The 26,757-nt window shown below is 41.0% G+C and overlaps 1 long non-coding RNA gene across 1 annotated transcript; it reads left to right on the forward strand.

Annotated features, from left to right (window-relative positions):
• Positions 1–1,665: 1,665 nt before the first annotated feature.
• LOC131921752 (uncharacterized) lies at positions 1,666–26,698 on the forward strand. The gene is made up of 3 exons (XR_009382082.1): positions 1,666–1,900; positions 12,873–13,005; positions 26,342–26,698. It is a non-coding gene; the product is annotated as an uncharacterized LOC131921752 (long non-coding RNA).
• The last annotated feature ends 59 nt before the right edge of the window (positions 26,699–26,757 follow it).

The raw sequence follows: 26,757 nt of genomic DNA on the forward strand, positions 1-26,757 counted from the left end.
GAGCATTCAAATATTTGAACTTGGGGGAGGGCATTCTTATTCAAGCCAGCACAATCTCTCAGGGTTTGAAAGAGTAGTTTTGTGACACTGATAATGAACTCTTTTCAGGGAGAACATTTCCCAGCAGGACTTCACTGTTGCCCTGATTCTGTCCTTAGGGTACCAAGTCAAAGATGAAAGGCAAATGATGATTGTTCCAAGGCAACCTAAAAGAGGGGCAAGTTCAGAACTAAGGGAGCTTTCTCAGCTCCCTTCCTATTCCCATGGTGGCAGCCTAAACCATTGAACTCTATGCAGTAGGACGGGATGCAGGCATCTCAGGGATGTTTTTCACTACGGTGATGGTCAGAATGATTAATAGGATCCTTCTTTTCCTACAGTTGCTCCACATTCACGTTTGGGGGTAGCAGTCTGTTAAGAGGCTAGTCTGTCATCTTGGCCCCAAACAGCAGATATCTTACTGTCCTGTATCTATGCTATGATTGCAAGGTCAGTACAGAGCAGTAGTTTCTATAATTATCAGCAAGTAAAACTGTGTCCATTATTTAGTGTGCTTATCCACAAGGTGTATAACTATTATACACATTTCTAATTTAATAGAAAAAAGAGTGCATCTCATGGTTGATTTGCGTACATTTGTTCTCTAATGAGATTGAAGTGTTTTCTCGTGTTTATTGAGTGAATTGCTTCCCTTCTCAGGAGAATTATCTATTTGTGGCACATGCTCATTAGCTATTTTAGAATTAGGGTTTTTTCCTCACTTATTCAGTCTTGTGCAATTTATTTTGATTTACAGTTTGTTCATTTTGATTGGCACTGAGCATTTCTCATAAAGCATGCTGTAAAGGGTCTCTACTGCAAGATAATATGGTGAAGCCTCATGAGAGGTCTCCTCCAAATCTCTGTAAGAAAAAAAAATCAAGTTTTTGTTACTATTTTTGTGCATCTGAATCTGTCAATACACTATTATTTTGCCTATCGTTTCTAAGTTTATTATTTTTAAAAGTATTTTTTCACTGCCTTTGAGATGTTAAATTATATCTTATGCTGATGTTTAGGCTTTGGTATTTTGTTAGTCAATCTTTTAATCCATCTGAGATGGATTTTAGAGGGATGAGGGAGAAAGTTTAAAAATGCAAAAATCACAAATTGACTTTCAAAATAGACTCTTTATACCTTTTATCCAACAAAATTATTACTAGAGTGGATGACAGAAGACCATGAATCCGGGCATTGCAAGGAAGATAAATACTCTGTTGTCAAGAACAGATTGCTCAGCCAAACGAGAATAATGGCAAAAGGGAAGCTCATAAAATGTCCCTATCTTGAAGCTGTTTGGGTTTTATCTTGCTTGTCTGAAAGCTTGATTGTTGGGGAAAGAGAAGCAAACGGAAATGGAAAAGGGTACTTTATTCTTTAACTCTATATCTTATTGCAAAATTGCCTCTGAATGCAAGAGATGCCTTGAATTGCCACAGCTGAGGCAGCCTAGAAGGGACCACAGAGAGTTTTGAGGTGAACTGAACCACGACTGTGAGACTTTGCTGAGCTGATAATCCTTTCATTTCCCGAATAAAGTCAGTATCTATGATTCGCTTCACCCTTTTTTGCAGTTTTCCTTTGAGTCAAATATTAATGGGTATTGCCTATTGTTTACAGATCACACTTAACTCCATTCACCTTCCGGTGACCTGCCAGGCATCCCCCATACTCCTCCGGTGTCTCAGCAGTCTTTGGAAAACAAGGGGCAAAATCGTGTGAATCCCTTTCTGCTAATTGTCTGAAAAACTACGGTGCTCAAAGGACCAAAATGTTCCCAGCACCCCTGCTGCGTGCTTTCTCCCGGTGGAAATCATTGGCTTTATTGAATGATACAGCTCTCGCCTTCACCCTGTGGAAGGTATTTATCAAACCGCTTTCCAACTTCACACCTGGGTAACTCTCCCATGAGCTTCTTGCACATTAATTGTCAAATAATTTCCTTCTGCCTCAACATTTCATTTGTAATGACACGCTGCTCCTGGTCATTAAAGGATTAGACTACTGACAACTTATTAGTATAAATATTTGAGGATCATGGTTAAATTCCCTAGTTGCAAAGGAGAGGTTGGAGAAGAAACAAAAACAAATGGAATTTGAACTTGTCGACAGGAAGGGCGAGAGAGGTTGCAAGTGTTCGGGTATTACTGTCGGGTCTTCATTTTAAATGTATGCTTGTTGTTACTGCTTTTCTTCGTCTGTCTTCTTCTGTCTCTCCTCTTCTCCTTCCCACAGCACTAACTAACCTATGTAGGGATTCTCTCAATAAATGAATGAGTTAAAGGTATCATTTCAAATTATATATCTACTCCAAAATTAGCTCAGAATACATAGCCATGGAGAATCAGCACATGATTGCAACTAATTGGAGGGAAGAACATTAAATCATCAAACAGATCCATGCCTCACTTGAAGAGGAAATGTAATAGTATTTTACAACTTTAAAATCCAATACCGTGAGAAGGCAATTAAGAATAGCTCAGCGGTGCTTGGGCTTCCTTTGGCCTGCTTACTTACTTTATTAGAAACAGTTGATTAATATTCTTGTTAGACATTTTCAATTCGGATTAAAAGGAGAAAACAACGTACTTTTCCTATTTCAAGTTCTTTTGACTGTGCCTGGAAAACTTGTTTCTACTTTCCTTCCTACTAAGTTTTGGAACACCTTTCTTTGGTGGATTTTATCCAAGCAGAATGCAATTCAATGATAGGCTCCTGATATGAAGTTCTCTAATAATGTTAGCTATCCTGAACTTACTTCTTTCATCTCCCTGGGGCATAGACTTGATGTGGGCACACTGCCAAGCAAGTGAGATCAGAAGGGCAATAAAGGAAAAGCTGGGGCAGTTAGAGGGTAGCATGGAGTGGGGTGGGTGTTATGATCATTATTTTTAAAAATGTGAAAACACCAAAAAGATAAGTAAGAATAGAGTTTTACCCAAGACCACCTTCATTTAATGTTTGCTGTCAGTCAACCAACAATGATGGAGTATTTACTATGTACCTGTGCCAGGTTCCATGGCAACTAGGCATTTTTTTTTTTGTTAAGATATAGCCTCTTCCTGTCTTCAAACATCTCTAGTGTAGAAGAGGCAGGAAAGGTACAGATATAATGATAACACAGAACGTAGAAGGGGGCAGAGGTGACGGGGTTTCACACATTCATTGATCCTGTGCTTCTCCCCTTTTCTCTTAAACCACAGGCTTTTTTGCCTTTCCTCCAAAACTGACTTCAGGGCTCAGAAGGGAAAAGCACTTGCTGTCTTGCCTGACATCCTGAGTTAGATCCCTGGAACTCACAGGATGGAAAAAGAGAATTCACTCCTACAAGTTGTCCTCTGACCTCCACCTGTGTGCCATGGTATACAGAGACACAGACACACACTCAGAGACACACAGACACACACACACACACACACACACACACACACACGCATGCATGCATACATGCACACATGGGCACAATTGAAATTGGATTCCTAACAGCTCCTCCTGTATGCTTAATCCATATCTTAGAAGCAAAGAGTTCAAAACTGACTTTCTGATCTCTCTAAAAACCTACTTGTGTGTGTGTGTGTGTGTGTGTGTGTGTGTGGTTTCTCATTTTTTAGGAACTCTATCCTTCCACCTACTACAGGTTAAAAGTTCTGAACTTGTGTTCAGGACTTTCTCTCACATCCATGTAAAATCTGTCAATAAACCTTGTTGGCGCTACCTCTCTGAAATGTAAAAGTTGAGCATTTCTCCCTATCTCCAGTGCTACCACTGTGATCCATGCAACCTGGTCCTATAAGATCCTCCTACCACTGAACTGATCCCTCAGTTCACAGACTTTCCCTCTCCCCTCTACTCTAGTATAAACCTAGCTGCCAGAGCAAATCTGTGGAAGGAAATGTCAGGTCATCATGTTGCTTTGGAACCCAGAGATTGAATTAGTTTTTTAATTCATCATAAAAGCCAACTCCTTACACAGGTCTAAAACCTCTGGCCTAACTCTGGACACACCATCTCTTTCCAGTGGACACACCATTGTTCTTTCCAATGATGGCAACACTCATCTCTGAACCTTTCTCTACACAGAACATCCTTCCCCCAGCTGTCTACCTGACTGACTCCTTCAGCTCTGTCCAAATATCACCCTTGCATTGAGACCCACCCCAAACACCTCGTTCAATATTGTGAATTGTGTGTGTGTCTCCCTTGTTCTTTGCTTTTGCATTTTCCCAGTGCTCTCATCTTCCAACACACCATCTACTTTATTTATGTTTGAACTCTTTGCTTCTAAGATATGGATTAGGCATACAGGAGGAGCCGTTGGGAATCCAATTTCAATTGTGTGCGTGCATGCGTGCGTGCGTGCGTGCGTGCGTGCATGCGTTCATGCTTGGATCACAGTGGTAGCACCAGAGATGGGAAGAAATGCTCAACTTTTACATTTCAAAGAGGTAGCGCCAGCAAGGTTTATTGATAGATTTTACATGGATGTGAGAGAAATGCTAGAATCTGACGGAGCCTCATGGGAAAGGGCTCAGGGATCTCCATCTTTTTTTGTTCTGAGACAGCATCTTGTGCAGCTCAAACTGGCCTTGACTTTACTGTGTAGCCGATGACAACCTTAAACATCCATCCGTTCCTCTTGTCTTCACCTCCTAAGCACTGAGATTACGGCGTACACTTCCACACCTAACTCTACGTGATCCTGAGTATTGAACCTAGGTCTTCCTGCATGCTAAGAAAGTACCCTTCCAACTGAGCTACATCACCAGCCCTGGGATGCCACTTTCTTCGTGCATTGATACATCCCAAGCACCTACAACCCTGCTTGGCACATGGTAGGAACATAATAACATATATTTCATTGAAACTGAATTCCTTCAGCAAAAATATCTGGAAGATATCCTCTCTCCTCTCTCCTCTCTCCTCTCTCCTCTCTCCTCTCTCCTCTCTCCTCTCTCCTCTCTCCTCTCTCCTCTCTGGAAGACAGATATTTTTGCATCCAGATATTTTTGCATCTGCTGTGCACCAGGCTTCAATGTGGAGGTGAAATAGTAAGAAGTCAATACGACCTTTCCTCGCATCCATGGAATGCAAAGCGTGCTGGAGAGCAGACTACAAACAAGTAGTTGTAATGACTGCTCTGACATTAGCAGGAGTGTGGTTGGAAAACACAAGTCGGAATGAGGCTTGGGAGTTAGAAAAGGCCTCCCTAAGGAAATGGTCTAAGTTAAAACCAGAATAAAATATGAATAGAAGTGGGAAGGAGACGAAGAGCCTTCTAGACTGAGGGAACAGACAGGGTGGCTTCAACCAAGCATGAACGGGAGCGATGATTCATTTACTACTGGAAGAGGAAAGAGGAAAACAGGGCGAGATCACATTCAAAGCAAACTGAATTAACTGGGTAAGGTGGCAGGGACTGATAAGGGGGCAGGGCTGAGTGTCTCAGGCAAAGGGGCTGGTTTAAGCAGAAATCTAAGGGTAGGGGAATGTGCAGCTTGGCTGATTCAGTTTGCCTGGAACACAGGCTTGAGCTCCTCCGAAGGGGTGTGCTGAGAGAAAAGAGGTAGGTGGAGCAGAGGGAATAAGGAAGTTGGGGAAGGTTTTGTGCAGAATTCCTTATTTAATTATGTCATGTCAACTCCAAGAAGCACTGACGGTGTGGTAGCAGAGAATCCACTGAGTTTTCCCCTGCCTTAGAAGGTCCCAGACCCTGTTTTGTTTTGTTGTTTGTTTTTTTTTTTATAAAGAAATGAATGACAAAATCTTAGTCATTAAAAACTTCTAGGAGTCAAATGAGCCCAGGAATTTCAATTTACTCATTTACGGTGAGAAATAGAGCCACCACACGGACTAGAAAGGCTCAGGTTGCTATACCTGAACTCTGCTGACAACCATGGTCAGTGCTGCTCAATCTCATAGCATCCACTCTTTCTTTGGATCTGTGAACTCACTCAAAGGTTCCAGAATGGAGACCTCCTGTAACCTTGGCAAAACATTGCTTTTAAGTGGTGTTGCCTGATGGCTTTTTCTCACAAAGGGCTCCCACAGCCTTTCTTGGTGGTTGAAGTTGCTCTTGTCTTCAAGTTCTTGGAATGAAGAAGGCATCTCCCTAGGGAGCTGAATGAACCTAAGAGAAGCAAGCTGGGAAATGCCAGATAGGAATCTATGTAACCCTGATGATGTCAGCGGGGTGGGAGGAGACAGAGGAAGACCAAGGGAACAAGGAAGAGTAAAGAATGGGATTTATCCAAATTACCCTCTCAAAAGATTTTACTGAGAAAATTGTTGGGAGGGGAGAAAGTCATAAAGCATCAGACCTTAGAAAATCTTATAGGAAATGATCTTTATTACATTGATTCTCTAGCAACTGAATCATGGGTTTTAATTTATGACATCTCTGTGTATGGTTTTTTTTCTATGCAACTTTGGATTTATCATTATTTTTTGTGTTGCTGAAAAAAAATATGTGTATATGAGATCCATGAGAGAGAGAAAGAGATCCACGAAAAAGAGATAGAGACAGAGACAGACAAAGAGAGAGAGATCAATTAGAATAGTATGACAGAGGACAGAACAGAAAACCGAGCTATCAATACATGAATTGGAAGCTCTAATAATAATGCAGGTATAGACACATACATATGCAAGATATTTCCGAATCACTCAAAATCAAGGGGACTTCTAATTAGGTGGCCGTATACAGTTCTGCGGCTCAGGCTTTCCTCTGTGTCTGCTGGCAGGGAGATGAAGAACGGAGGAATAAAACCCAAACTTCTAAGCTAACTACTGAAATGAACCTCTCTAAACGGTTCAGTTTTGGTTTTGGCGAAGAAATACAATCACTGGATTGATATAAGTGTGCCTAGAGGCAGAGGTGACATGCTGTCTGTGAGACCCCTTTCATTTGATTTCCGATGTGCAGGGGTGCAGCACAATCAGACAGCTGTCTAAATGGCCATCCTCCTGAGTTCCTCACAGTCAGCACACACGCTGCTCCCGTTTCACTTCTCAGTTGTCACGGATTAGATTCAGTGACAACTGTCTAGATTGTCACCAAACTGAAGTAAACCAAACTGAAAAGTTTTTTAAGAGGTGAGTTATGACTATCTAAGCTCTCAGAGAACTGACTATCTGCCAAGTCTGAAACACAACAACTTTAAACTGCTGGGTTTATCTTTTTTTTTGGGGGGGGGAGCATGTGTCTGTTTTCTGAGGCCCCTGGGGATTTTGCCAAAGTGACACAGTAGTCCTTGGGGGACTGGATGCTCTGGAAACACATTGTGCAGTGCACATACCTATGGGGACTGGACTTAACCAGTCTTGGGGGATCTCGAGACAGAACACTAGAGGAAGCAGGACATGGTGGCACTGACTGGGCCCCTGCTTCTCCATTGGCCTCAGTCAATTTGTGCTGCCATGAAAAAGCCCCTTCCCTGAATCTCAGGAGCCGATCACAACAGATACCAATTGCTCCATGGCTCATGGCCTGGCTGAGGCATGGAGGTCTGTTCTTGGTGTCTTTCATTCTGTACTTCACAAATCCTCTAAGGATGGAGGACGGAGGTAAACTGGAATACTCAACGATTCTTAGGCATTTTGTTCACAACTGCCCCTTAGGTCTCATTGATCCAAGTAGGTCTCATGCCTGAAGTTAGTGAGGTAGGACTCTGATGTGGATGTGTCCCTCAAAGGCCCAGGTGTGAAAGGTTTGGTCTCCAGCGTGCTGCTCCTGGGAGCTGTTGGCAACTTAAAGAGAAGAGGCCTAGTGCGCGAGGTCTTCTGGTCACTGACAGCGTATCTCCAAAGGGTGTGGGAGTCCTGGTCCTTCTTCCTCCTCTTTTGCTTTCCAACCATAAGGCAAGTGCTTGGCTCCTCCTCATTCATCTACCGTTTTGTGTGGCTTCATCACTGATCCTAAACAGCGGGGCTGAAACCTTCCAAACTGTGAGCCAAATAGCTTTTTTTTTCCCCCTCTACAAATTGATTTCTTTCAGCTGTTTGTCAGAGTGGCAGAAAGCTGACTAGTACAGTTGTCAGCCAAAACATTTTCCACAGAAGACCGGAGCTAGGCTGTGGAGGGGAAGATAGATTGTGAAAAATGGTACAGTCTCCCATTCCATTTCTTTGAAAGCTAACACGCCATCTCCCCAAGTATCCAGCTTTGGCATAAGTGTTCACTGGGCTGATGGAACATGAAAGCCTCACCCAAAAACCCTTTAGCACAATCATAATATGATGTGTTATCATGTGCCAGTGAATAGCAAAGCAGACTACCTTACTATACTTATCACACTGCCTCCAAAATGTCTCTCAGTGGTCCCTGACTGGATGATGATATTTATGTCCTGAGTAATCCCCTCTCTTTGACTGTGGACTGGGTGTAATGACATTTCTGAGATTAAAATATAAAAGTATTGTTACAGTCTCATCTGTCTTCCTGTCATCCTTTCTCTGTCTCTCTGTCTCTCCATCTCACCACAACACACATACACACACACACACACACACACACACACACACACACACACACACAAAACCTTAGGGAGAGTAAATTTCTTGTGTTGTGAGAGTCCAATTTGGCCAAGGATTAAAATCTGTAGCCAATGAAATCCACCAATAGCTGTGTGAATGCAGCCTTGAGATGCTCACAATCCTGACCAAGACCTTGATTGCAGCCTTTAGACACACTTGCAAGCCAGAGGTGCTTAACAAAGCCTTGCCCAGGTAGACTATCACCCACAGAAACTCTGAGATAATAAATATCTGTTTTCTCTTAACTTATATTGGGGTAATTTGTTATATGCTAATAAGTAATACCTTAATATTAAAATATGAACAATTAATTTGTCTAGTCTTGTTGATAATTTTCCGACTTACTAAGATAAATACCATTATTAAGAAGCAACACTTGAGTCTAAGGAAAAAAGCAAAACCAAATATCTAAAGTATGTGTGCCTGAGTTTAATGGGCAAGAATGATATATTTCTGTTCCAGGTACAAGAAATTGTGTTTTATAATGATTTAAGAGAGCAGCATTTATTAAAGACCACGCAGGCTAGGACAGGAGCTTGCTTTGCATGGGGGAGGAAATCCTGTGTTCACTCCACGGTGTGAGAAAGATAGCAAGAGTAAAAAAATAACAATGAACCAACACTCAAAAAAATGCCAATATTCTTACATTTTAGCTAGAATGTATCACGTATGACCTTTTCTTAGATGTCATTTCTTGTTATGTAAAACTGAGAAAGTTGCCTGAATTGGGTACCCATGTTGCAAATCTTCCCAAGTCGTTTTTTTTTTTTTCCAGTTAGCAATCATGCATCTACTGTGCTCGGTTGATGGGTCGACAGCCTTGTCTTTGTTTAAGGTATGGGTCTCCCCTGATTCAATATTGTGGCAGGTTCGGTCACTTGCACCACTACAAGATCTCTTCGTCTTCACTCTTTAGTACACTCTTGTGTGTTTTTCTTCCTCTTGTCTTGGCAACGGACTGTGCTGACACACTGTTAGTGCTTATCGATTTGAATTCCTGAAGGAATGAATGAGAAGCCCAGGGCTGGAAACCGATGTGGCCAGCCAGGTGGCAATCAGGATTTGTAGAAATTTCTTTAAGGTCCCTTAGTGTGTAGACTGTGAAAACTGAACTATGAATATGAGGCTTTCCCCACGGTACATGTGAGATCTTCACCTGTGTCCTAGCTGTTCTGGAAAACATGTGTGAACAATGAGGCTCATTTAACTAACTGCCTCTGCAATTCTCTTCATGGTCCCTTCTACTTTCCTTTCTTTATCTACTGGCAGTTTCTTATTAGGGTCGCCTCACTTGAAAGTTATGTTTGTGAGAAAGTTAGTTTGCTTTTAAGAAAAAAGTTGATGTCCTCAGCAATCAAAAGACCATCTTTTTTTTAAAGACCAATAAAAGCAATAGAGGAAGGGATTCCTATATGAAGTCTACAAGTTGAGTTCGCAACAGTAGCATCTTACATAGCATCCAGCATTGCTGTGGCTGGCATTTTATAGAAAGTGTCCCATTTCAGACGATCTGTGAAATTATTCCCTTGTCTTTTTCGCAGAGTTACTTTCCATTTTCTGCACATGCTAATCCGTCAGCTGCAGTCACCATGCAAGAAAAACACGTTTCCCTTTGTCGCAGGTATTTCCCCAACCTCTCTTACTTCGCAGAGGCCGCTTCTTTTTCAAGGTTCATCTTAGGAAAACCAAGGAACCATTCTTCAAAGAGTCCCTCAGACTGCAGTTCACATCTGCACTCTCAGCCGATTAATCAGGACTCTGAAGCAAACAGCACGGTGGAGACTAATTCCATGCATCGACCTCAGCTGGGCTGTGGCAAAACATTATCCTAGTAGTAATCACGCTCCTGAGACTCTCCGCATGCACACTAATAAACTTGCATGCATTCTTTTCCGAAAATCTCAAGCCCACACCATTGTAGCATTTCCGTGAGTCAGCAGATTTTAAATGAAATAAATTAAACTTCATAATGCCAGTTATCCTCATGCAATAGCTGAAGGCCTTAACAGAAGACTGAGCTGTTAAGGCCTTCAATGAAGAGGAACTCCTTCAGCACCTCTGGGCTTCCAGCCTGCCAGCCTAGTCCGGAGGTTTTGAATTTCCCAAGCTTGGACAGTCACATGAGCCAAGTTCATTTTTTTTTTATTGAAAAATTTTTAAGAATTACATACATGAGTTCGATATTGACATCATTTCCAAACCCTTCCTTTCTCCTCTCTGACTCCTCCCATGCCCCCCACTCCCTCTCAAATCCGTGACCTTTTCTACTTTATTTTCACAGATTTGTGTGTGCGCGCGCGCACACACACACACACACACACACACACATACACACACACACACAGAGCCTGCTGAGTCTATTTAGTTTTGCTCATATGTGTGACTAGCTGGGATTGGATAATCTATCAGGGAGCTCGTCCCAGGAAAAGCCTGATTCTCCCCCTCTCAGCAGCCATTTATCTACAGGTAGGGCCATGTGAGACTTCCCTCATCATAAATGCTGGCAGGTTAACTGGTGTTGCCATTGTGCAGATCTTGTTTAGACGACCATGGTTTTGAGATCTCACAGGTATAGATTCCTTGTCATATACAGAAGACACTTTCTCACAGCAGACATCCTGACCTTCTGTCTCTTACAATCTCTGTGCTCTCTCTCCTCTGACATTCCCCAAGTCTTGGGTATCAGAGTTGTATTGTATACTTACCAGTTGGAAGTGGGCACTCACAGTTGGTTGTTTTCTGCATTTTGATTCATTATGGATTTCTGTAATGATCTTTGTCTGCTGAAAAAAATTAATGGCAATAAAAGCTGTACTTATTTGTGGGTATAAGTATTTAGCAAAGGATTACAAATTATACTAATTTAGATGGCGGTAGTAGACTCTCCTCTGGGATCCGTGAACTCGCCAGCCACAGGTAGTTGGGTAGGTTTAAAGTACCAGGCACAAATTCTCTCCTATTGAATGGCCCAAAGTCCAATTAGACCGCTGTTGGTTACCTTTGTGATAAAAGTACTTCTATTGCACCCTTGGAGATATCTTGCTGAACTGGTCCTTGTTATGGTTTTTAGGCTTTAAAACTGGGTAGGACTATTGATTGCTTTTCTCTCTTGGCAGCTTGCACAGAATCTTTAGGTACTATGAGGGCTAGTCCTCAGGGAAGAAGCTTCCAGGTCAGTCTAGCTCAATTTCTTCTTTCTCCTTTTTGGAATTATGTGTTGGCCCCATGGTTGAATTTAAAACAGATAACTTGTTTCATTTTATAGGTTCATAGCAGGGAAATAATTTTGTATCAGCATGACTCCTACCTTGAGGTCTCACCCACACCTAATTTCAATGATATTTAGATATATATGAGATTAGTTAAGGCTGAAATGCCATTTTGGGGGGTGGGCTAATGCAATTTTCAAATAAAAGTGACAATTTGTGTGCTGTCAGAGAGCACAGTACTATATATAGGCTTAATATCCATATGTTAAAGCTCCAAATGTCTAGTACATTGCATGTGACTGTCTTTGTAAATAGGTTCTTTAAAGAGGGAATTAGATATGATGAAGTCAAGGGGGTAGAAACTAGACTACCATGACTGGTGTCCTTAGAAGGACAGGAAACGAGGAGACAGGCAAATGCAGAGAAAAGACATAAGACAAGGAAAGAAGGCATCTACAAGACATGACAAGATGAAATGGACACAGCTGCTACCTTGTTCTTGAACTTCTGGCCTTCGTGACTAGAGAGAAAATAATTGGTTATTTAAGTCACTCACTCTACAGGATTTGTGTGGCAGCCCTAACAAACTAAGACAGTGAGTTTTACAGAAACCCAGTCGGTAGAAATGACCAGGCCTTAGTATCCACTGGCCTTAGTCATTGGGCAGGGCTGCCTAGAAAGAATGTGATTGTAACTTGAAAGCTGGTGTGTATCTGGGAGATCCTTTAGTCAAAGTCATCTTACCACCCAGCAGCTGAAAGCTCTTCTCATAGATAATGCCAAGTTCTTTCTTGAAAAATAAACCAAGCGGTACCCTAGCTAGCTGTCACAGGTGGACCAAATGAAGCAGAGACAACGGGTAAGAAAAGATGAGGCAGCAGACATCAGACCATTCTGCTCATGGTATAATTCATGTTAATAGGTTTGTAGTGTATATGCGTTGAGCCAACTCGTTAATCTGGTAAACATTTCTGAGAATTCATTTTTCTGTTCAGTCCTGGGTTGTTGTACACCACCAAATTTTTTTTTGCATGGGATTTGGAATAGAAAAGTAGAATAGCAACCATCTTTTCTCTATGTTCTTGATGTCAGGACAAGGCTTATGAAGGACTGTTGTAGCTCTTGTATATACCATCCACTATTTGGCCTCTCATCTTAACAACCAACAGGTCCTGGTTTACACTCAGAACATCTCTGACATCACCTTCTTCAGATCTTGACTCAGGTAAATATTTAACTCCCTACCTAAACACTCCATGTTAAACATGGTTCTCCATAGAAACAGAACAAGTAGGATAAATGAATAGATGTTAGATAGATGATAGATGTGTAGATAGCTAGAAACTAGACCGTGTGGTTATGAAGGCTAAATCTCATACTCTGGTATTTGTAAGCTAGAGACCCAGGAACTTGTCCTTCCATCATGAAGCTGAACACCTGAGAACCAGGAGAATCAACGGTATGAGTTCTAGTCTATGGTAGGGGAGATGGATATTCCAAGACAAGAAGTCAGGTTGAGAACCACTTCTCCCTTCTTCCCTTCCTAGTTTTTTTTTTCCCAAACCATCAGTGGACTGGATGACACTACATTCTAGAGAACAGAGTGTTTTATTCAGTCTACATATTCAAATACTAATATCATACAGAAACACCCTCACAGGCATCTAAAAATTATGTTCAACAAAATATCTGGGACCCTTATTATCTGTTCAACTTTACATGTAAAATTAACCATTGGGGTTGGAGACACAGCTCAGTAGTAGAGCACAAGTCTAGCATGTGCAAGACCCTGGACTTAATCCTAAGCACCTCTCTCCTTCAAACAGAAGATTAACTACTGCAGGCACTAACATTTCCTATAGTACAATCTTAACCTCCAAAGCTGAAGACTCAGCATCAGTGAGTGACATATACAGAATGTAGGCTGATCCCAAGCATTCTACGAATTCTCTACAGTTCCATTTTTCCCATTTCTACCACTTTATGTCCAGCTGATGGCCTTCCATGCTGAATCCAGGCTGCAGTTCCAGAGAAAGGAGACTATCTCCCATAAGCTGTTGAACCCGATTCTACAACGGTGAAAGGCCAAATTGTGAAAGGCAGCCCCCTTTACAAAGTATATCATCTTCTGGTGTCTGTGCTTTCTGTTCAAACTCTGATCCATTTGCTGATGTTTTGGAGACAGGACTAGTTTAATTTATAATCAACCTGCAATTTGCCAGGAATTGCTTTACAAGAATGACTAGCGATCATTAAATTGAGGGCCTGGAAATTCACGCTGTGTGTTTTGTTGCTCCTACTTTGGCACCTTGGGAGCCAGTGCTAATCAGTCTTCATGTTCTTTCCCATTGAACAAGAACTACATCAGCATTTTTCTCATTATATTGTCCTAGATAATGTTCAAAATTTTATCCTGTGTCGCATCTTAGTTGAAATATGTCTCTGGTAGTAAATAGGATAGTAAAAAAAAAAATATTTTACATTTTATTTTAAAAGCCCTCAAATTCTAGTAACAAATTAAAAGATTCTTTGTGGAAATCAACAAAATGAATTTCCTCTGTAATGATCAGCTTTTAAAGTCAACTGGAGCAAAATATAAAAAGAAAAGTATCGTTTTTTGTTTTTTTGTTTTTTTTTTAACCTACCTTGGTTCTTGTAGACCATGGCACCCCCTCCCAAAGGCATCTAACCTCCATATCCTGTAAATATTTGGTAAAAGGTACCTTTGGAGATATATTTGAGTTAAGGAACATGAGATGAGGATATCATCTGGATTATACAGGTTGGTCCTAGATCTAGTGGCAAGTGTCCATAAGAAAGAAAGACAGATGGGCACTTGAGACAGACAGGAAAGAAAAAACCCACACAAACACACAGAGAAGTCCATGTGACGTGGTATTATGGAAAGCCTGGTATTTTATGTTCATCCTCTTGGGAAAGGAGGCATTCCTCTAGGATTATAGAAGTGGCTAAACACACAATACCTAACACTAAACAGATGTGATCAACATCAGTTTATGTGTCATATATATTCCCATCCTGGGAAAGAAGACATTATGTGACATGCAAAGTCACATAGACATTACACTTGGTAACAAAATGAGCAACCAGAGACTAGGAGACACACAGGACCATCAAGAGGATGGAGTAAATGGCACCATGATTCCAACAAAAGGATGTGATTGGCTTACTATGCCTAATGCTTTCCACAGATCTATCTGGAGAACACAGCTGCTGAGGTAGATTAGAGAGGAATTGTGGTTCCACCATGGGCAGCTCATTTGCTTCTATCTCATCGATGTCAAGGCAGCATGTAAAATTGAGTCTCATTTCTAGGCATTATATTGTATCTACTGCTCCCAAAACCTGCACGGGCAAAGAACAAAATCTCCATCAGAGCTTCCAGTGTGTGGCCTTGTTGATGTCATTATGTGCAGTTCTGGCCTGTAGTGTTATTCTGAGAGAATGGTTTTCTTGTGTGTTTTAATACTTGTTACAACAACTGCGGGAAACTCTCTGCCATTGCCATGAAATCAAAGCAGCCATGAGCATTCTTGGCTGGGAAATCCAGCCTGGCTTGTGTGAAAATGATATGCTTAAGGTACTTCAGGAAGAAGCAGAGCCACTGTCTCTTAAAAGACAAAGCAAATCTTAAAATTATAGAATTAACTATTTCTTTTAAAAAAATTATTTATTATTCTTTTATGTACATTGGTGTTTTGCCTGCATGTATGTCTGTGTGAGGGTGTCAGATCTTGGAGTTACAGACAATTGTTAGCTGCCATGTGGGTGCTGAGAATTGAACCCCAGGCCTCTGGAAGAGCAGCCAGTGCTCTTAACCGCTGAGCCATCTCTCCAGCCCCAAATTAACCATTTCTATCTCATTAGATACAATTAATCTTTACCAACAAAAAGTCCTAAGCGTATAAAAATTGGTGTTATTCCATGAAAAAATCTTATGCTTTTGCCCTTTAAGATGTATACTCTGATTGTTTGAATATATTTTTACCACCTATAAATTTTAAGTAAGTTTTATTTATTTATTTAACATGTGTGTGCACATGTGCGTGTGTGTGTGTGTGTGTGTGTGTGTGTGTGTGTGCGCGCGCGCGCGCACATGTGCTATAGCATGTGAGTGGGGGCCAGAGAGCAACTTGTGGGAGTCTGTTCTCTTCTATTAAAGGATAATAGGGAATGAACTCAAGTTGTCAGGCTTGGTAGTCAGTGCCTTTCTGCACTGAACCATCTCTCGGGCCCATCACTTACCTTGGTTTATTTTTCTGTTTTCCTAATGAATATTTTTGACAATATATAATGAGTTATTGACTTTTCTAGTTTTCTTTGTAAGTGGAGGTAGAAGACCTCTCAAGACTTACTATTTCTATTTATGTGTCTGTGTCTGTGTGTATGGATGTTTGGGTTTCTGTGGGGTCCAGTAAAGGGCATCAGGTCCCCTAGAGCTAGACTTACAGGTAGATGTGATCCACTGATGTGGGTGCTACAAGCTGAACTCCAGTCCTCTGCAAGAGCAGCAAGCATTCTAACTGCTGAGCCACCTCTCCAGCCCCTAGAAGACCATTCTAAACATCATTTAAATCAAGTATGTCTAAGAGCTGAGCTGCTTCTGTACCATTTTAGCAGCTTGATGTTTTCACTATGCTTCACCCAAGATTTCATAACTTATTACATGTTTATGTGCATAGTTTCTCATTACAGTGCGCTTTCTATAACTATTTAGAGATTCAGTTTATTAGATGAGGAATCAAAATGTGGCTGTCTTTTATTTACAATTGTGTGTGTGTGTGTGTGTGTGTGTGTGTGTGTGTGTGTGCCACCAACCCAACTCATTATAAAAGTCGTCTCCCCTGCACCATATGTGTGTGTGTCTGTCTTTCTGTCTGTCTGTCCGTCCTTTATTTACAATGTGTGTGTGCCACCAACCCAACTCATTATAAAAGTTGCCTCCCCCCACCCCATGTATGTGTGTGCTCACACACATGTTTCCTTCTCTCTGTCTGTCTCTGTCTATCTATGTATCTATGTATCTATGTATCTATGTATCTATGTATCTATCTATCTATCTATCTATCTATCTGTTCCCCCTTCTCTTTCAGACAGAGTCTCATGGAGTCAAGGCTAGCCTCAAAATTGCTTTGACCTTTATGACTTTGAACCTTTGATCCATCATCCTCTCTCTGCCTCTGGCATGCTAAAATTATAGCATGCACCGTCATACCCAGTGTATGTTTGCTGGGTATTGAACCCAAGGCCTCATGCCTTCTGGGCAAGCACTCTGCCAACTGAGCTACTTCCCCAGCCTCATGCTTTTTCTATTTTTCTATTTGTGGGGTTTTTGTTTCTGTTTTAATCTTAAGTTCTTTGGGAATTATTTCATTAGACTAACTTCTGTAGAAATTGTAACTTGAATAGAAAATGGTTTTAATTACTGCATATTTGTTATCATTTCTCCCATTCTCATGCATTTTTTCACATCAATTACGGAGCAAATTCAAATTAGAAAGTTTCTAGTGTTTATTTTACATATTACTCCCAAGTTAATGACTTGACTATTGCCTTTTTACTATTTTTTATATTTGCAGTATGAAAGGGAAATTTGCATGATTTTATGCATACAAATAGACCTTCCCAACTAAATTTACTAGTAGTGTTTATGTTTTTTAAAATTGTAATGTAAGAATTATTTTAACAACTTTATTGAAAATGGTGTATCTGCCATGCAATTTACCTAACTAAAATAAAATTTCAATGTTTTATGGATCATGTTTTAACTCATGCTTAATTCCTTTATGGTAGCCTCATTATACATGCTAATTTCAATGGGTAGTGTGTGCAAAAGCAGGAATCAAATCATGGGAATAAAATAGCTAAATTTTAGAGTCTACCAACATGCTGCTACAGGATGGCAAGGCACTCATTGAACACACAGACACCTGCACCTCATCAAAAGCTGAAGTTCAATAAGTGAATATGTGATGGAGATGTGGGAAAGATGGAAGAGTGAAATGGTACATGCATGGAACTTGGAGGTTGATGGAGGAGCAGGTCATTACCCAGAAGGTCCAATAAGATAACTTTGGGGGTTGGGGGGCTATAACAGAGGAAGGTGGATATGGGGGGACTGGAAACTGAGTGGGGTTGGGGTACACGATATGAAATACTTAAAAAGTCAGTAAACATTATGTTATTAAAAAAAAAAGTTGAAGTTCTTCCGGGAGCTTAGTGGAAGGACCATTGGCAAGACACAACCTTAACTTCAAGGAGAGGCATGAGCTGAAGCCAGGGGAGGTGATGGTCAACACAGTGATTTCACATCTATAGACGGACTCCTTCACCTAGTCCACACCCACAAATTCCAAGGCCAGAATAACACATACACATATGTTTATATACATGTGCATGTGAACATCTAAGTAACTATGAAGGAGCAGGAAATTAAAAAAGAGTCTTCTCTGGAAAAGCTGAGTTACACAGAAACAAAGACCTCCCTAAATAACATTTAAAGACTTTCTAATGGAAATCTGGTAAGTCCATACGACTCCCAGGGATGCAGTTCAGAATTTTAGTACTTTGAATTTCAGTGAGAATACAATCAAATATTTTCAAACATTTAAGGATAGTTCTAATGTGAAACAGAGAGACTAAAATACTAACACAAAACACTCTAGAAGAAGTAGAATAGATAATAATATGCAACAAGGAACCAAAAGGAAACCTTCACTAAGTAAAATATTATAGAAGAAAAAAGAACCACATTAGATGAGTTGTATTGTTGGTATTCATAACTGGTTATAAGTAAAAGTTATTGTCAATTACAGTATAATTATGCATCATTTCTATTATAGTGTAAAGTAAAACCAAGCAAAATAGAACTACATTGGGATGGAAAGGGTGAAGAAAAATTGCAAAAGATAAATCATCTGTGTCATAAGCAAACCCACTGGTGATATCTAAAGCTAATAAATCAGTAAATAACACATAGGAGTGAGATGTCCACAGCTCAATGACATTTTGGTCAGTGATGGATTACAACAGTAATCCCAGAAGATTATAATGGAGCTGGAAAAAAAATGATCACCTAGCATTGCAAAAGCTGTCAGAGTGAAACAGGGCAAGACGTTTCTCTCACTTATGGTGATGCTGGTGTAAATGGATGTGCTGTTGTATAAAAGCATAGTACATACACTTATGCATAGCTGCTAATACTTGCTAGTGATTATAAATGGCTATGTTACTGGTTTGCATATTTACTAGGCTATACTTCCCATCACTATTTCAGATGCTAGTACTTTTAGCTATTAAAACAAGTGCTTACTGTAAAATGGTGTGCAGGGTTGAACTAGTAATACCCTTTCATATCGTTGCTTACTATAGTTCTCGATCATGTATTTTTTTCTCTTGTTTCATTTACTCTCACATTGGCCTTGTTTATCTGTCATAGCCCCAAAGCAAATAAGTACATACTGCCAGTGTTGCCAGGAGGGCCAAGTCAAGTGTTGATCAAGAAACAAAATGAAAAGGTAAAGTCTCCAAAGGTGGATAATTAGAAATGGGTATCGCTCCCCAGGCAGGCATGTCCCATAACTAGCTACCCTATCTAAGTACAAGAGCAAAATAATTGAATCTGTTAAAAACAAAAAGTTGCTTCGCTGAAGACAATACAACTAATAAAAATTCTTGAAGGACCTATATCAGATGTGGAGAACTAGTCTCTTCAACTGGAGAACAGACAGGGAGTGTGCCCTCCTGGTGTTGTGGAGATGACTAACAAGTAAAAATTGGGATGGGCGTGAGGGCCAGTGAGAAGGAAACCGTTAGAAAGACTGATGCTTTCACTGTCTTCTAATGCTGTTTGAATTCTTAATTAGCCATGCGTATTACTTTAATAAGGAATAAGAATTAATTTAAAAGAGTTAAACCCAGGAACAGGGGTTTAGCTAGCGTAACTCGGCTTATTTTCTAAATCACCTTCCGTTTCCAAGGGAGTGAGCAAGGGCTGTGGGGCTGAGAGCTATGTAAATTGACCAGTCTTGCACAACTTTTAAGTCAATCAGTTATACCCTTAGATAACTCTTATGAGAGGAGGGGAGATGGAAACACAGCAGCTTCTGAGAAAATAAACTTCGAAGTTTAAAAACAAAACCAGGCAACATTTCCACTGCAGGGAGGAAAGGATGGTGAGTGATGATCATTTTCTCAGCCTGTGTGCAGACAGAAACTCAAGGCTGTGCGGACAGCAGAGTAACAGCTCTTGATGCATTTCGGAGAAATGGCTCTGTCTCACCATACTCCAACTTCTCCACTCCTTTCCGATTTGCCTCCCTCCTTTCCTGTCTTCATGTCTTTCTCCCTCCTGCCCTCCCTCCTTTCCTCTCTCCCTTCTTTCCTTCTTTCCTCACTTCTTCTCTTCCTTTTTTTAAAAAAAAAGCACTGAATTTATTAATTTCCTCTGTGTGTGTATATGATGTAGTTGTGTGTATGTGTGTGTGTGCGTGTGTGTGTGTGTGTGTGTGTGTGTGTGTGTGTGTGTATGATGTAGTTGTGTGTGTGTGTTGCTCACATATGCTTCAGTACATGTGTAGAAGAAGTCAGAGGCCAAATTTGGGAAGTCAGTTCTCGCCTTCCACCACATGGGTCCAGGGGATTAGACTCCAGTTGGGTTGTCAGGCTTGATCACAGGTGTGTACCCACTGAACCACTTCTCTGACTCCAAGAGGCTTCTTTTGTTAGCTGTAAATCCCTGAATAAATAGGTGAAGAGTGAAATCATTTTTTTTTTAGAAATTCTGTTTATCAAGCAAAGCAAAAAATTAAAGATTCAAAGGACAAAGGGGCTACTGAGTTTTCTTCCTTTGTTGACTTTGACCTGAGTATGAGTGAAAGCTAATAGCAGATTACACATCCACAACTAAAAGATGGATGAGCAGGCATGTTTCCCCACAGGCTGGGGCTGGGGGTCATCGTCTAGGCACTTTTTAGAAGGGACACATGCATCTGCTCATCTTGTTGCTCCTCTCCAAAGGCCAGGCCATCAAATGTGGCCTTAATTGTGGGGGACACATTTTCTATTTGCTCTTCTAAGTGGGAATAAAGCTTTGAGATATCTCTCCTTAATTGGGGTAGTCCAAAATGAGTATTTTGATTTTTCGTATCATGTTTTCTCATCCATGAATTTTCTCATCCATGTTTTTCTCATCCATGCAAAAAATGAATTCCCTCAGGTTTAAGTATCATCATTTAATTACATACTATAAGTCTTGAAAAATCTAGCCATATTAATTTAGAAATTTTAGGCTTTCCAAATGAAAATACATGTTTTCACTGTGTTGGACAGAATCGAGTGCTTTTCACACCAGAATGAGAATGATGAATACGTGCTAGTTTGTGTGGAAGCAAAGTTTCTAATATTTAAAATAACTTTATCTGATTCTCCTTCATTCTCCCTCTCCTCCAGCCCTTCTCCCTCTCCCCCTTCTCTGCTTTAGGGTTGAGAACATCGGTAGAGTCTCCTTCTTCACACTCCTATTCCACATTTGGAATCAGCATGCTGCCAGTCCTGTTGCTGTGGTACTTTGAGCTCCCTGTACCCTGTACCGAGCATTTACTTGCTTGTAGTGGCAAGTCAACTTGTCAATGGTTGAACAACCAGGTCTCTGCCTTGTTCTTTGTGAACCTGGTTTCAGAGCAGATAGCTACAGGAAAAAAAAAAAAAAAAAAAAACCAACTATGATAACTTCAGTAATCAAGGAGGTGGCTGTTGCTAAGCAACAGAGGAAACCAGGTGCCTTGTGCTTGGGTTTGGCAGTGTGCTACAAATAAAGAAGACCTGCCAATCATTCCTTGTCCTCAGGGGATCAGTTCAACATGCAGGTGCAGGGTGGATCCTATGTGGAGATCCAGCACTAACATCATCAGGCTTCCCTACCTCCAGGCCCAATCTGCAGCTCACCACCATTACTTCCCTTGATACTTTACTCTATAAGGAGATGTTTATGCCTGAGTAAGCATCTTATTCCTGTGAACATTCTCTTCCACCTACTGACACAATTTCCTTCCTAGGTCTCAGCTTCTAATTTGGCCAATTAGAGATCATTCTTTACTATGCTTAGGGATCCTAAACTTATCCCTACCATTGACAAATGTCTTGATGTTGTATCTCTGGCCTTTTCTGAGTACCAGAAGTTCAGGGTGTCCTATAGTCTCCCTGGTCCTGATGGATAGTACCATCTCCTGGTTTCTTCCTGGAAGGCTTCTTCCTTCCCAGCCTAAATTTTCCCCTGCCTGACTGAAGGACTAACTCCAGGGTCCAGCCCTCAATCCCCCCCCCCCACTACTCTCTCCCCACATATGCACTGTATCCACAGTTGTGACTCTCGGAAGAGTCCTGACGGATGAGTCACCACCACAGTCCTCAAATATGATGCATTATCCATTTATTCCGTGCTTTGCTGTCCTCATTTGGTCCTTTGTTCTGACCCTGAGGCCTCCTCCAGTGCTTGCAGTCTAACGCAGAACAGGGTCCAGGATCCATGTGAATGATCAGAAGACTTCTCATTTGTAACTGGGCTTTGTTCCTCTGGAGAATCTGATGGTGGAGCTAAACAGACAGCCCAGGGTGGAGAATGCTTGCTGTTCTCTTCCAGGGGACCTGAGTTCCTTTCCTAACATCCACATCAGTGGCTCACAGCTGCCTGAACTCCAGCTCCAGGAGATCTGATACCCTCTCCTGGCCTCTATGGATATACATTCGGACATGCACACACAAACACATGCACTTCAAAAAGTGAAATCTTTAAGAAAAATCTATCCTTTCTTATCACAATTATTTACAACTATTTTCAATGTTCTATTTAATGAAATACACAAAATAAAAATAATACTTATATATTTGAAAGGGAATAAAATTATCATTGTTTTCAGATGGCCATATAACTACTTTAAATGATGGAAAGAAAATCTATTGAAATATGTTAATTAATATACATTCACCAAGGCAGCCAATTACAAATATAGAGAGACCTAGTTAAACTGCTAAGAAAAATCTATTCTAAGGCAATAATTGAGTCTACAGGAACATCCTTCACAGCATTGATGTTATAAATTGTAATTGGGCCCTCATATCAGCCTACACAAAGCCCACTTGAGGCAAACACATCAGAAGTATCATTTGCCATTCTCCAGCTTTATCTCGACTGATTCTGTGAGGAAATGGAATTTGAGTTTTAATTAGTAATTCCAGGAGCAAATCAAACCCCTATCTATGCTCTAGCAGCTGAAAGGGAACTTTGTTAATTTCTAAGAAGGCCCTGTAGACTCAGAAAGATCCTGTAAGAGCACAAAGAGTTAACAGTAGCTGGGTTGAGTGGAAGAGCTGGACGTATACTGACCTCAGTCATTGCTATTCAGAGCACAAGGGTGGGAGCTCAGCTGGTGAGGAACAGAAAGTAGAGAAGACACTGTCTGTTGAGAAGTGTCATACCTGGGCTGCCACTGTGGTTGACAGAGTGGTGGGACTGGGTAGGGAAGCTCAGTGGTAAAATAGCATGTACAAGATCTCGGGTTTAATTCTTAATGATTGTCTTAATGCTTGTGAATAAACAAGCAAGTAAATAAACACACACACACACACACACACACACACACACACACACACACTCAGTAATATCTCCTACTTTGGCCGTAGGAAAGCTTGCTGTATAAAAGCTAGAACATAACAAACCCAAGAAAGGATCAAGAGTATGAACAACAGAGATGTAAGAAACGAGAAAACCTGTGGGATGTTTCTGCCTGGAAACTCCCTATTTTTCACCTGCATGCATGGCCATGCCATTGCAGTCTGAGGCCATAAAGGTAAACCATTGTCTCCACCTGAACCAAGAAGACTGGATAAGGCATGGACATTTCTCCCCTAGATATTGAATACTAGGACTGAAATGATTGAGACAATGTGTAAGATTCCAGAGTCGGCCATAGAACAGAAACCCAGCTTGAGACAGAGAAGAATCAACTCGTTTGTTTATTCATTTATTCAGAAAGCAGTGGGGTGGGGAGGGGGGGGAGAAAGGGGGTGGGGGGTGGCAAGGGAGCTAACACAGAGTGATCACAATGTGCTGCCTGCCACATCACAGAGGCTGCTGAGGAGAGCAGAGTGTAGATCAAGAAAGGTGATGCAGTCCCGAGGGGAACCACTTGGCTGTGATGATTAATTTGGCACGATGCAGAGTCGGAGACAAAAGGCTACTGTGGCATTAGGGGTGTCCACTCAGGCCTTGCAGTTCTACTAATAAGTAGGTTCTTCATCCTTGCTGAATGATGCAGACCTAAGAGAATCTCTACAGATCTCTTCCTGAGAAGCAGCAGCTTGTTGTTCTCTCTGTTTTTATAGAACACCTTGCCCACCCTATCTGAATACCCAATGTGTTCTGAATGAAAGACTAAGTGTGGTGCTGGTAGGAAAACATTCTGAAGCCTGGTGCAGTGAGGCACGCCTTTAATCCCAGCATTCTGGAAGCAGAAGCAAGCAGATCTCTGTGAGTTCTAGGCCAGCCGGGTCTACAGAGTGAGATCTAGGACAGCCAGGACTACATGGAGAAACCCTGCCTCGAACCTCTTCCCTCTCCCCCTCCCCGCCCCCAAAAGAAGGAAAGAACACATCCTGAGACAAAAATCTATAACTATAGGGTGGGTTAAGCACCTTGCATAACATTACGCACAGCTGGGTGGGTAGTTGTTAAAACATCCATGGCCAAACTTTGTGATTTTAATTAATGTATTCTGTCTTATAAAATTGTGATCTTTTGTTATCATCAAAAACACACTGTCACCCACATTATTCACAATAACACATTTTACTGACAAGCCAACAGAACAATAATATAATCAAGATGAATACTGTTATATCTGGCAAAAATAAAGCCAAACTGTAATTAACAAGTGGTGACTCAAGTGGAGTGTAATATTGCTATGCTTGTGTGCTTTAAAAGTACCGCACATGCAATCATTTTTATTTCTCTAGCTTGATAACTCTGTGCTTACAAGACTTGCTGTCAAAATAAAAGTCTACAGTACTCTCGACTAATGTGGTAAATAAACCAAACAACTCATGAAAAACTAGCTCTGTGTATCAGTAAGGGTTTTCCAAAGAACAAGAACCTATTGGAGATATATGTATAAAGAAAGAAAGCAAGGTAGAAAGAGATTTATTGTGAAGCCTTGGCTGAGACCAGCATGATTAGACTAAAGTCCTAGAAAAGCTGAGCCTGAGAATCCAGCTGAGACAATGTTTAAATCCTAGCCCACATCCAGCAGTCCAAGTATCAGGAGTACTGGATGATAGTAAATCCACCTTCCTCCACATCCTTTATCCAGGTCTTCGCTGGATGGTAGGAGATCCTTCCTGCACTGATGTTCTGAGAAATATGGTGAACAGTCTTTATTCACCCACAGATTTAAATGCTGATCTCTTCTCCAAGCACCCACAAAGACACACCCACAAATGTTTTATCAGCACTCTACACATCACTTAGCTTGTTTAAATAAAATTTAATCTATTTATCACAGGACATTTTATATTTGTAATCTCCAAATCCACATCACTTAGCCTGTTTAAATAATATTTAATCTAGTATCACACTGTGTTTTATATTTATAATCTCCAAACAAAACTAAGAGATGCTTACTCCAAATTCCTGTCCCCATCCCAACTCATCTTTTTCTAACAATCCATGAAGACCACTGGAAGGTTAGGCAGGACCCATAGAAAGATGACCACTGAGCTTTGCAAGGCAAAATGATCCTTCAGGTACCTGCTTCACAGAAGAAACTGCCAGACATTCTACAGGACACAGAGAAAAGTGACTGAGAGACTCTAGGCCTGTGGGCTGAAGATGGATTAGGCAGCTAGATGTATCTGTCATTCTAGATTTTTATTACAATGCTCTTCCTGTTTACTTAGGTAATATATCCATCTGGGGTCTTTAATGTAGTTGAAGACTAGACAGTTATAGTTATACTTTTCCTTGGTTATGATAAAAGATAAATTAGATATGAAAATTTAAACTAATAAATATAAGATAGAAAAAATATTTTCTTTAATGTTGCCAAATACAAATAGATTAGATATTATAACTGTAATTCTTGCTTGATAACTGTTCTATTATATGTAATTTTACTATGTTACAGTTAAAACCTTCCTTTTTGATTAGACAGAAGAGGGGAGGTGCTGTGGGATGTTCTGTATGCTGTGACTATGTGTTGCTCTGATTGGTTGATAAATAAAATGCTGATTGGCCAGTAGCCAGATAGGAAGTATAGGTGGGATAAGCAGACAAGGAGAATTCTGGGAAGAGGAAGGCTGAGTCAGGAGACTCCAGCCCACTGTCCAGGGAGCAGCATGTAATGGCACACAGGTAAAGCCACAGAAAACATGGTGACATATAGATTAACAGAAATGGGCTGAGTTTAAGTGTAAGAGCTAGTCAGTAGTAACCCTGAGCTAATGGCCAAGCAGTTTTAATTAATATAAGCCTCTGTGTGTTTATTTAGGTCTGAGCAGCTGCAGGCCCAGGTGGGACCAAAGAAAACTCCAGCTATAAAACACCAGAGCTCCAGGAGTCCAATCAAAGAGAGAGAAGAGGGATTCTATGAGCAAGTATATCAGGGTCATGATGGGGAAACCTGCAGAGATGACCAAACCAAACTAGTGGGAACTCATAAAAGTTGGATCAATGGCTGTGGAGCCTGCATGGGACTGGACTAGGCCCTCTGTATGACAAGACAATTGTGTAGCTTGATCTGCTTGGGGGCCCCCTGGTGGTAGGATCAGAATCCATCCCTGGTGCATGAGCAGGCTTTTTGGAGCCCACTACCTGTGATGGGATACCTCTTGCAGCCTTGAGGCAGGGGGAAGGGCTTGGACTTGCCTCCACTGGGTGTGCCTCCTCATGGGAGGCTTTGCCTTG

Source organism: Peromyscus eremicus, chromosome 11 (genome assembly GCF_949786415.1).
Source record: "Peromyscus eremicus chromosome 11, PerEre_H2_v1, whole genome shotgun sequence".
Classification (NCBI taxonomy): Eukaryota; Metazoa; Chordata; class Mammalia; order Rodentia; family Cricetidae; genus Peromyscus; species Peromyscus eremicus.